Source organism: Mytilus edulis, chromosome 5 (genome assembly GCF_963676685.1).
Source record: "Mytilus edulis chromosome 5, xbMytEdul2.2, whole genome shotgun sequence".
Classification (NCBI taxonomy): domain Eukaryota; kingdom Metazoa; phylum Mollusca; class Bivalvia; order Mytilida; family Mytilidae; genus Mytilus; species Mytilus edulis.
Window position 1 is genome coordinate 81902219 of NC_092348.1, and position 13699 is coordinate 81915917.

Here is a 13699-nt window from a genome sequence, read left to right on the forward strand (position 1 = left end):
GGTCGTTTTGGCAGAAATTCTATAAAATAAAAGTTTAAATCCTTTAGTTTCATGCTATTTGACAAGTTGACACCATCAAATCATTTAGGGAAGTTGCCAGAGTACAAATTCTATATTTACAGATTTCACCTCTTAGGTCCGAGAACACAATTAATTCGTAGTGCATTTCTTTTAGAACATAAATGAAAATAAAAAAAATCCCACCTGCGCTTTCTCAAAGAAACTTTTACAGTGTGTTGTACTACTTTTGGGACAAATTATATCAAATTTATAGAAAACTTCATCGCCTCTAACTCAAAATATGGCCAATTTTATGTTTAGGGCGTCTTGAAATCTTTTGACAGCTTCCGAAGTGCTCATTTTCAACCTTTTTCAGCTGGACCAAATCACTACTTTCCTTTAAAATTCTGGACCCAAATTTTTTTACAGTGTAATTTCAACCCCCTTCTTGCAATTTGAGGCAGTGAACATGGAGAAATAAATTTGGAAGGGGTATAAAAATTAATGGCAAGTAACCCACTGTCAACACTAGGGACTATATTTGTGAACAACGAAAATCAAGGGACGACAATGGTGGTCTCGGACCTAATAGGGTAGAAAGAGTAGACAAATCTTAAAAAAACTTGGTATGAACAAAGCTTAATGTATTATAACACTACTTACAAAGTTTCATGACAATAGGATGTATATTATAGACATTAAGTTTAGTTCTATACTCATCTTTGCGTGTAAAATTTTGACGTTAAAATTGAAAAATTTCAACTATCAACATTTGGGGCTTTAAAAATTTAAATATTGCAAAAAAATACTTGTTAAATGCCTTAATATATAACTTATCATGTACTAAAAGCAATAGAGTACTCATTTGATTTATCAGACTTGGCATAATTATTCATAAGTCAAATTTATATGAGCCTGCGCCTAAAAATTCAGGTTTTTCAATGAAGTGGAGCCTTACATGAAGATGTAATATTTTCCAGCAATTTTAAATTTGTGAAGCTTTTTGGTTATAAATAATCCTTACATATGTATTTAAAGTACTTTAAATGGAAAGAAAAGTTACAAATAACATATCATATTAGTTTAAAAGGGTCTTAGGCCAAGTAAGACTGGAAAAAATTTAGGGTCAATTAAGGCCGTGCCACATATTTACATTTAAAAATGCATATTGAGGCTATAAAAAATAAAAATGTGTGTCTTTTTTATCATTTCTATACTCATGTGACATGATACAACAAATCTGAGCACAAAAAGACTCTTGCAAATAACTTTTCTTACAAGCAGTATGGGCTGAAACAAAGATTTTTGCCTTTTTAGGGAAAAACTTTCATGCAATTTATTCTCAACAGGCTTATATTTAAACCACTTGCTATCCTACAGAAGAAAAGAAATATAGTATGTGAAATGGAACAGGTACAATAGACATTGTAAAGTGCATTTGATACAGATTTAGTGAAGTCTCTAATATGGACATCAAATTTTATATACCAAGCTCCCCACTATTGCCTTCATCCAAACAAGGCGTTAGACAAGGGTCATTCATACAACACATTTTGCACATTTTATCTGAGATAAACTTCTTTTCTGTAGATTCAGAGTTCATAAATAAGTAAAAGAAGCAGGTAAAGGCATAGAAACACAAATATTGACACATAAAAACCTGTCAGATAGAAAGTCAGGATGCCATTTATGCATCAATATTGAAAAAGTTATAAAATGCCTATTTTGACCATAAAATGTCAAAATTGGTCGTTTTGGCAGAAATTCTATAAAATAAAAGTTTAAATCCTTTAGTTTCATGCTATTTGACAAGTTGACACCATCAAATCATTTAGGGAAGTTGCCAGAGTACAAATTCTATATTTACAGATTTCACCTCTTAGGTCCGAGAACACAATTAATTCGTAGTGCATTTCTTTTAGAACATAAATGAAAATAAAAAAAATCCCACCTGCGCTTTCTCAAAGAAACTTTTACAGTGTGTTGTACTACTTTTGGGACAAATTATATCAAATTTATAGAAAACTTCATCGCCTCTAACTCAAAATATGGCCAATTTTATGTTTAGGGCGTCTTGAAATCTTTTGACAGCTTCCGAAGTGCTCATTTTCAACCTTTTTCAGCTGGACCAAATCACTACTTTCCTTTAAAATTCTGGACCCAAATTTTTTTACAGTGTAATTTCAACCCCCTTCTTGCAATTTGAGGCAGTGAACATGGAGAAATAAATTTGGAAGGGGTATAAAAATTAATGGCAAGTAACCCACTGTCAACACTAGGGACTATATTTGTGAACAACGAAAATCAAGGGACGACAATGGTGGTCTCGGACCTAATAGGGTAGAAAGAGTAGACAAATCTTAAAAAAACTTGGTATGAACAAAGCTTAATGTATTATAACACTACTTACAAAGTTTCATGACAATAGGATGTATATTATAGACATTAAGTTTAGTTCTATACTCATCTTTGCGTGTAAAATTTTGACGTTAAAATTGAAAAATTTCAACTATCAACATTTGGGGCTTTAAAAATTTAAATATTGCAAAAAAATACTTGTTAAATGCCTTAATATATAACTTATCATGTACTAAAAGCAATAGAGTACTCATTTGATTTATCAGACTTGGCATAATTATTCATAAGTCAAATTTATATGAGCCTGCGCCTAAAAATTCAGGTTTTTCAATGAAGTGGAGCCTTACATGAAGATGTAATATTTTCCAGCAATTTTAAATTTGTGAAGCTTTTTGGTTATAAATAATCCTTACATATGTATTTAAAGTACTTTAAATGGAAAGAAAAGTTACAAATAACATATCATATTAGTTTAAAAGGGTCTTAGGCCAAGTAAGACTGGAAAAAATTTAGGGTCAATTAAGGCCGTGCCACATATTTACATTTAAAAATGCATATTGAGGCTATAAAAAATAAAAATGTGTGTCTTTTTTATCATTTCTATACTCATGTGACATGATACAACAAATCTGAGCACAAAAAGACTCTTGCAAATAACTTTTCTTACAAGCAGTATGGGCTGAAACAAAGATTTTTGCCTTTTTAGGGAAAAACTTTCATGCAATTTATTCTCAACAGGCTTATATTTAAACCACTTGCTATCCTACAGAAGAAAAGAAATATAGTATGTGAAATGGAACAGGTACAATAGACATTGTAAAGTGCATTTGATACAGATTTAGTGAAGTCTCTAATATGGACATCAAATTTTATATACCAAGCTCCCCACTATTGCCTTCATCCAAACAAGGCGTTAGACAAGGGTCATTCATACAACACATTTTGCACATTTTATCTGAGATAAACTTCTTTTCTGTAGATTCAGAGTTCATAAATAAGTAAAAGAAGCAGGTAAAGGCATAGAAACACAAATATTGACACATAAAAACCTGTCAGATAGAAAGTCAGGATGCCATTTATGCATCAATATTGAAAAAGTTATAAAATGCCTATTTTGACCATAAAATGTCAAAATTGGTCGTTTTGGCAGAAATTCTATAAAATAAAAGTTTAAATCCTTTAGTTTCATGCTATTTGACAAGTTGACACCATCAAATCATTTAGGGAAGTTGCCAGAGTACAAATTCTATATTTACAGATTTCACCTCTTAGGTCCGAGAACACAATTAATTCGTAGTGCATTTCTTTTAGAACATAAATGAAAATAAAAAAAATCCCACCTGCGCTTTCTCAAAGAAACTTTTACAGTGTGTTGTACTACTTTTGGGACAAATTATATCAAATTTATAGAAAACTTCATCGCCTCTAACTCAAAATATGGCCAATTTTATGTTTAGGGCGTCTTGAAATCTTTTGACAGCTTCCGAAGTGCTCATTTTCAACCTTTTTCAGCTGGACCAAATCACTACTTTCCTTTAAAATTCTGGACCCAAATTTTTTTACAGTGTAATTTCAACCCCCTTCTTGCAATTTGAGGCAGTGAACATGGAGAAATAAATTTGGAAGGGGTATAAAAATTAATGGCAAGTAACCCACTGTCAACACTAGGGACTATATTTGTGAACAACGAAAATCAAGGGACGACAATGGTGGTCTCGGACCTAATAGGGTAGAAAGAGTAGACAAATCTTAAAAAAACTTGGTATGAACAAAGCTTAATGTATTATAACACTACTTACAAAGTTTCATGACAATAGGATGTATATTATAGACATTAAGTTTAGTTCTATACTCATCTTTGCGTGTAAAATTTTGACGTTAAAATTGAAAAATTTCAACTATCAACATTTGGGGCTTTAAAAATTTAAATATTGCAAAAAAATACTTGTTAAATGCCTTAATATATAACTTATCATGTACTAAAAGCAATAGAGTACTCATTTGATTTATCAGACTTGGCATAATTATTCATAAGTCAAATTTATATGAGCCTGCGCCTAAAAATTCAGGTTTTTCAATGAAGTGGAGCCTTACATGAAGATGTAATATTTTCCAGCAATTTTAAATTTGTGAAGCTTTTTGGTTATAAATAATCCTTACATATGTATTTAAAGTACTTTAAATGGAAAGAAAAGTTACAAATAACATATCATATTAGTTTAAAAGGGTCTTAGGCCAAGTAAGACTGGAAAAAATTTAGGGTCAATTAAGGCCGTGCCACATATTTACATTTAAAAATGCATATTGAGGCTATAAAAAATAAAAATGTGTGTCTTTTTTATCATTTCTATACTCATGTGACATGATACAACAAATCTGAGCACAAAAAGACTCTTGCAAATAACTTTTCTTACAAGCAGTATGGGCTGAAACAAAGATTTTTGCCTTTTTAGGGAAAAACTTTCATGCAATTTATTCTCAACAGGCTTATATTTAAACCACTTGCTATCCTACAGAAGAAAAGAAATATAGTATGTGAAATGGAACAGGTACAATAGACATTGTAAAGTGCATTTGATACAGATTTAGTGAAGTCTCTAATATGGACATCAAATTTTATATACCAAGCTCCCCACTATTGCCTTCATCCAAACAAGGCGTTAGACAAGGGTCATTCATACAACACATTTTGCACATTTTATCTGAGATAAACTTCTTTTCTGTAGATTCAGAGTTCATAAATAAGTAAAAGAAGCAGGTAAAGGCATAGAAACACAAATATTGACACATAAAAACCTGTCAGATAGAAAGTCAGGATGCCATTTATGCATCAATATTGAAAAAGTTATAAAATGCCTATTTTGACCATAAAATGTCAAAATTGGTCGTTTTGGCAGAAATTCTATAAAATAAAAGTTTAAATCCTTTAGTTTCATGCTATTTGACAAGTTGACACCATCAAATCATTTAGGGAAGTTGCCAGAGTACAAATTCTATATTTACAGATTTCACCTCTTAGGTCCGAGAACACAATTAATTCGTAGTGCATTTCTTTTAGAACATAAATGAAAATAAAAAAAATCCCACCTGCGCTTTCTCAAAGAAACTTTTACAGTGTGTTGTACTACTTTTGGGACAAATTATATCAAATTTATAGAAAACTTCATCGCCTCTAACTCAAAATATGGCCAATTTTATGTTTAGGGCGTCTTGAAATCTTTTGACAGCTTCCGAAGTGCTCATTTTCAACCTTTTTCAGCTGGACCAAATCACTACTTTCCTTTAAAATTCTGGACCCAAATTTTTTTACAGTGTAATTTCAACCCCCTTCTTGCAATTTGAGGCAGTGAACATGGAGAAATAAATTTGGAAGGGGTATAAAAATTAATGGCAAGTAACCCACTGTCAACACTAGGGACTATATTTGTGAACAACGAAAATCAAGGGACGACAATGGTGGTCTCGGACCTAATAGGGTAGAAAGAGTAGACAAATCTTAAAAAAACTTGGTATGAACAAAGCTTAATGTATTATAACACTACTTACAAAGTTTCATGACAATAGGATGTATATTATAGACATTAAGTTTAGTTCTATACTCATCTTTGCGTGTAAAATTTTGACGTTAAAATTGAAAAATTTCAACTATCAACATTTGGGGCTTTAAAAATTTAAATATTGCAAAAAAATACTTGTTAAATGCCTTAATATATAACTTATCATGTACTAAAAGCAATAGAGTACTCATTTGATTTATCAGACTTGGCATAATTATTCATAAGTCAAATTTATATGAGCCTGCGCCTAAAAATTCAGGTTTTTCAATGAAGTGGAGCCTTACATGAAGATGTAATATTTTCCAGCAATTTTAAATTTGTGAAGCTTTTTGGTTATAAATAATCCTTACATATGTATTTAAAGTACTTTAAATGGAAAGAAAAGTTACAAATAACATATCATATTAGTTTAAAAGGGTCTTAGGCCAAGTAAGACTGGAAAAAATTTAGGGTCAATTAAGGCCGTGCCACATATTTACATTTAAAAATGCATATTGAGGCTATAAAAAATAAAAATGTGTGTCTTTTTTATCATTTCTATACTCATGTGACATGATACAACAAATCTGAGCACAAAAAGACTCTTGCAAATAACTTTTCTTACAAGCAGTATGGGCTGAAACAAAGATTTTTGCCTTTTTAGGGAAAAACTTTCATGCAATTTATTCTCAACAGGCTTATATTTAAACCACTTGCTATCCTACAGAAGAAAAGAAATATAGTATGTGAAATGGAACAGGTACAATAGACATTGTAAAGTGCATTTGATACAGATTTAGTGAAGTCTCTAATATGGACATCAAATTTTATATACCAAGCTCCCCACTATTGCCTTCATCCAAACAAGGCGTTAGACAAGGGTCATTCATACAACACATTTTGCACATTTTATCTGAGATAAACTTCTTTTCTGTAGATTCAGAGTTCATAAATAAGTAAAAGAAGCAGGTAAAGGCATAGAAACACAAATATTGACACATAAAAACCTGTCAGATAGAAAGTCAGGATGCCATTTATGCATCAATATTGAAAAAGTTATAAAATGCCTATTTTGACCATAAAATGTCAAAATTGGTCGTTTTGGCAGAAATTCTATAAAATAAAAGTTTAAATCCTTTAGTTTCATGCTATTTGACAAGTTGACACCATCAAATCATTTAGGGAAGTTGCCAGAGTACAAATTCTATATTTACAGATTTCACCTCTTAGGTCCGAGAACACAATTAATTCGTAGTGCATTTCTTTTAGAACATAAATGAAAATAAAAAAAATCCCACCTGCGCTTTCTCAAAGAAACTTTTACAGTGTGTTGTACTACTTTTGGGACAAATTATATCAAATTTATAGAAAACTTCATCGCCTCTAACTCAAAATATGGCCAATTTTATGTTTAGGGCGTCTTGAAATCTTTTGACAGCTTCCGAAGTGCTCATTTTCAACCTTTTTCAGCTGGACCAAATCACTACTTTCCTTTAAAATTCTGGACCCAAATTTTTTTACAGTGTAATTTCAACCCCCTTCTTGCAATTTGAGGCAGTGAACATGGAGAAATAAATTTGGAAGGGGTATAAAAATTAATGGCAAGTAACCCACTGTCAACACTAGGGACTATATTTGTGAACAACGAAAATCAAGGGACGACAATGGTGGTCTCGGACCTAATAGGGTAGAAAGAGTAGACAAATCTTAAAAAAACTTGGTATGAACAAAGCTTAATGTATTATAACACTACTTACAAAGTTTCATGACAATAGGATGTATATTATAGACATTAAGTTTAGTTCTATACTCATCTTTGCGTGTAAAATTTTGACGTTAAAATTGAAAAATTTCAACTATCAACATTTGGGGCTTTAAAAATTTAAATATTGCAAAAAAATACTTGTTAAATGCCTTAATATATAACTTATCATGTACTAAAAGCAATAGAGTACTCATTTGATTTATCAGACTTGGCATAATTATTCATAAGTCAAATTTATATGAGCCTGCGCCTAAAAATTCAGGTTTTTCAATGAAGTGGAGCCTTACATGAAGATGTAATATTTTCCAGCAATTTTAAATTTGTGAAGCTTTTTGGTTATAAATAATCCTTACATATGTATTTAAAGTACTTTAAATGGAAAGAAAAGTTACAAATAACATATCATATTAGTTTAAAAGGGTCTTAGGCCAAGTAAGACTGGAAAAAATTTAGGGTCAATTAAGGCCGTGCCACATATTTACATTTAAAAATGCATATTGAGGCTATAAAAAATAAAAATGTGTGTCTTTTTTATCATTTCTATACTCATGTGACATGATACAACAAATCTGAGCACAAAAAGACTCTTGCAAATAACTTTTCTTACAAGCAGTATGGGCTGAAACAAAGATTTTTGCCTTTTTAGGGAAAAACTTTCATGCAATTTATTCTCAACAGGCTTATATTTAAACCACTTGCTATCCTACAGAAGAAAAGAAATATAGTATGTGAAATGGAACAGGTACAATAGACATTGTAAAGTGCATTTGATACAGATTTAGTGAAGTCTCTAATATGGACATCAAATTTTATATACCAAGCTCCCCACTATTGCCTTCATCCAAACAAGGCGTTAGACAAGGGTCATTCATACAACACATTTTGCACATTTTATCTGAGATAAACTTCTTTTCTGTAGATTCAGAGTTCATAAATAAGTAAAAGAAGCAGGTAAAGGCATAGAAACACAAATATTGACACATAAAAACCTGTCAGATAGAAAGTCAGGATGCCATTTATGCATCAATATTGAAAAAGTTATAAAATGCCTATTTTGACCATAAAATGTCAAAATTGGTCGTTTTGGCAGAAATTCTATAAAATAAAAGTTTAAATCCTTTAGTTTCATGCTATTTGACAAGTTGACACCATCAAATCATTTAGGGAAGTTGCCAGAGTACAAATTCTATATTTACAGATTTCACCTCTTAGGTCCGAGAACACAATTAATTCGTAGTGCATTTCTTTTAGAACATAAATGAAAATAAAAAAAATCCCACCTGCGCTTTCTCAAAGAAACTTTTACAGTGTGTTGTACTACTTTTGGGACAAATTATATCAAATTTATAGAAAACTTCATCGCCTCTAACTCAAAATATGGCCAATTTTATGTTTAGGGCGTCTTGAAATCTTTTGACAGCTTCCGAAGTGCTCATTTTCAACCTTTTTCAGCTGGACCAAATCACTACTTTCCTTTAAAATTCTGGACCCAAATTTTTTTACAGTGTAATTTCAACCCCCTTCTTGCAATTTGAGGCAGTGAACATGGAGAAATAAATTTGGAAGGGGTATAAAAATTAATGGCAAGTAACCCACTGTCAACACTAGGGACTATATTTGTGAACAACGAAAATCAAGGGACGACAATGGTGGTCTCGGACCTAATAGGGTAGAAAGAGTAGACAAATCTTAAAAAAACTTGGTATGAACAAAGCTTAATGTATTATAACACTACTTACAAAGTTTCATGACAATAGGATGTATATTATAGACATTAAGTTTAGTTCTATACTCATCTTTGCGTGTAAAATTTTGACGTTAAAATTGAAAAATTTCAACTATCAACATTTGGGGCTTTAAAAATTTAAATATTGCAAAAAAATACTTGTTAAATGCCTTAATATATAACTTATCATGTACTAAAAGCAATAGAGTACTCATTTGATTTATCAGACTTGGCATAATTATTCATAAGTCAAATTTATATGAGCCTGCGCCTAAAAATTCAGGTTTTTCAATGAAGTGGAGCCTTACATGAAGATGTAATATTTTTCCAGCAATTTTAAATTTGTGAAGCTTTTTGGTTATAAATAATCCTTACATATGTATTTAAAGTACTTTAAATGGAAAGAAAAGTTACAAATAACATATCATATTAGTTTAAAAGGTCTTAGGCCAAGTAAGACTGGAAAAAATTTAGGGTCAATTAAGGCCGTGCCACATATTTACATTTAAAAAATGCATATTGAGGCTATAAAAAATAAAAATGTGTGTCTTTTTTATCATTTCTATACTCATGTGACATGATACAACAAATCTGAGCACAAAAAGACTCTTGCAAATAACTTTTCTTACAAGCAGTATGGGCTGAAACAAAGATTTTTGCCTTTTTAGGAAAAACTTTCATGCAATTTATTCTCAACAGGCTTATATTTAAACCACTTGCTATCCTACAGAAGAAAAGAAATATAGTATGTGAAATGGAACAGGTACAATAGACATTGTAAAGTGCATTTGATACAGATTTAGTGAAGTCTCTAATATGGACATCAAATTTTATATACCAAGCTCCCCACTATTGCCTTCATCCAAACAAGGCGTTAGACAAGGGTCATTCATACAACACATTTTGCACATTTTATCTGAGATAAACTTCTTTTCTGTAGATTCAGAGTTCATAAATAAGTAAAAGAAGCAGGTAAAGGCATAGAAACACAAATATTGACACATAAAAACCTGTCAGATAGAAAGTCAGGATGCCATTTATGCATCAATATTGAAAAAGTTATAAAAATGCCTATTTTGACCATAAAATGTCAAAATTGGTCGTTTTGGCAGAAATTCTATAAAATAAAAGTTTAAATCCTTTAGTTTCATGCTATTTGACAAGTTGACACCATCAAATCATTTAGGGAAGTTGCCAGAGTACAAATTCTATATTTACAGATTTCACCTCTTAGGTCCGAGAACACAATTAATTCGTAGTGCATTTCTTTTAGAACATAAATGAAAATAAAAAAAATCCCACCTGCGCTTTCTCAAAGAAACTTTTACAGTGTGTTGTACTACTTTTGGGACAAATTATATCAAATTTATAGAAAACTTCATCGCCTCTAACTCAAAATATGGCCAATTTTATGTTTAGGGCGTCTTGAAATCTTTTGACAGCTCCGAAGTGCTCATTTTCAACCTTTTTCAGCTGGACCAAATCACTACTTTCCTTTAAAATTCTGGACCCAAATTTTTTTACAGTGTAATTTCAACCCCCTTCTTGCAATTTGAGGCAGTGAACATGGAGAAATAAATTTGGAAGGGGTATAAAAATTAATGGCAAGTAACCCACTGTCAACACTAGGGACTATATTTGTGAACAACGAAAATCAAGGGACGACAATGGTGGTCTCGGACCTAATAGGGTAGAAAGAGTAGACAAATCTTAAAAAAACTTGGTATGAACAAAGCTTAATGTATTATAACACTACTTACAAAGTTTCATGACAATAGGATGTATATTATAGACATTAAGTTTAGTTCTATACTCATCTTTGCGTGTAAAATTTTGACGTTAAAATTGAAAAATTTCAACTATCAACATTTGGGGCTTTAAAAATTTAAATATTGCAAAAAAATACTTGTTAAATGCCTTAATATATAACTTATCATGTACTAAAAGCAATAGAGTACTCATTTGATTTATCAGACTTGGCATAATTATTCATAAGTCAAATTTATATGAGCCTGCGCCTAAAAATTCAGGTTTTTCAATGAAGTGGAGCCTTACATGAAGATGTAATATTTTCCAGCAATTTTAAATTTGTGAAGCTTTTTTGGTTATAAATAATCGCTTACATATGTATTTAAAGTACTTTAAATGGAAAGATGTAAAATTACCAAATAGACAGCACTGAACGATCTAAATATTTGAAATTGAGAGTAAAGTAGTTACAACAGAGTCTGAATATTTAAACATCGTGAACAAACGGCCGTAAAAATGTAATAATATTTTTTTACTAAGTATAACTAGAAGAATGTGGCTAGGTACTTATACATCCCTCAAAAAATTAAGCAATTTAAATTGGTATCTTCAACAAATGTATTTAACAAATGAAAAAGGTTGAGAAAAAGAAACAGAGACTGTAATAATAAGTAATATAACCTGAATGTGAAGCACTACACGGAGTCGAACTACATCTTTTCATTTATCCCATTTGGTGCCAAAGTTGTTAATTTTCGTATCCAAAATCTTTCCCGAGCGAGTCTATCCTCCTTAGACCAAGCAGAGTTGTGGTCAATGATTTTAATGGTCAGTCGATTGAGATCTGCCTTAGTGTGGCCAGGGGATCTCAAATGTCGACTGAGAGGGAGGTCTGGCTTGCATTGGTAGTCGCTACGATGGCCGTTCATTCGTTTGTGAAACGGCTGTTCTGACTCGCCAACATACTGTTTACCACATTTACACTGTAAGAGATACACAACATTTGAAGTCTTGCAATTAACATTGCAAAATATGGTGTATTCTGTGCCAGTGGAGTGACTGTTAAAAGTCTGGGTATCCAGTATTTGTTTGCAAGTCAGACATCGTTTGTTTCCGCAACCCTTGCAAGATCCCATAGATGATAAGCCTGCTTGAGAGGATAAATCAGCTCTCACCAGCAAGTCTTTAAGGCTTTTGGGCCTACGGAATGCCAGTACAGGTGGCTCGGGAAAGATCTTGGATAGTTTTGAATGTTTTTCGATCTCTTTCCAATTTTCGCGGATTAGGTGAGATAAGTTGTCAAATTTTGGATGGTAATTCAACACAAAAGGCACCCTCTTGTTGACCTTTTTTTCTTTATATTGTAAAAGCTCATCTCGGCTGATGTTGTTAGCACGAGAAAAACCTTTATCAATGTCTTTTCTTTTGTAGCCCCGATGTTTAAGGTGACCGCGAAGTTCTTGTAGACGTTTTTTTGCAATATCGTTGGTGGAGCAAATCCTTTTTATTCGTATGGCCTGGCTGTAGGGAATGCTCTTGGTGCAGTGTTTGGGATGACAACTCAAAGGAGATAGATATTGATGTTTGTCTGTGGGCTTGCAATACAGATCTGTTAATATGTTTCCATCCCTCAATTGCGTTGTAGTGTCAAGAAATGTGATCTTAGAGTCAGAGATTTCATATGTGAATTTTATTGAGGGATGGGCATTGTTGGCATGATGAATGAACAGATTTAGTTCTTGTTCAGTATTGTCCCACTTCATGTCAATATCGTCGATAAATCGAAACCAAGAGAGGGGTTGATGAAGAGATGCATTGAGAATTCTTTGTTCTAGTTTCCCCATAAAAATATTGGCATAAGACGGGGCCATCTTTGTTCCCATTGCTGTTCCATTAACTTGGAGGAAGTGTTCGCCATTAAATACGAAGTTATTGCATTTCAATACCAAAGTTAGAAGCTGGATGAGACATTCAGTTGGTGGATGTAAGGTGTTACGAGAGTTCCAGACTTCCCTACAGGCTTCAATACCATCGTCATGGGGGATGTTAGTATAGAGGGAGGTAACATCAAGCGAAACAAGGATCGTTTCAGGTGGGAGAGGGTTCAGAGATTCCATTTTCTTAAGATATATATATGCTATTTTACAAAAAAATTGTATTGTGATTTCATAACGTTATCAAATTTTACTATCTAGCATATGAGTAAGATGTGAGATTGTAGAGCAAAGAGTTGAAACGTATTTCAATAAGATTTTTGCATATGGAGTCGTATTGTACTGAAGATTGTTTTTTATAAATTGATATTTACATAGTATTATGGTTTGAACTGAATTCAACCTGTGGAAAAAAATTATCCAAATTTTTGCTAAGCGGGGGGATGTTATGTATTAGGGTTGAATTCTGTTCGAGGTCGGGGCTATTCCAGGTAAGGGTGTAAGGTCAGACCCGTAATGCTGTGTTTGATGTTTCTTGAGTATGAACGTGCTTATGGAGAATAAAGACGTGTTTGTAATGATGTCTTGTCCATTTATTTAGTCCCCGTAAAAGGCAAGAACATCTCAATAA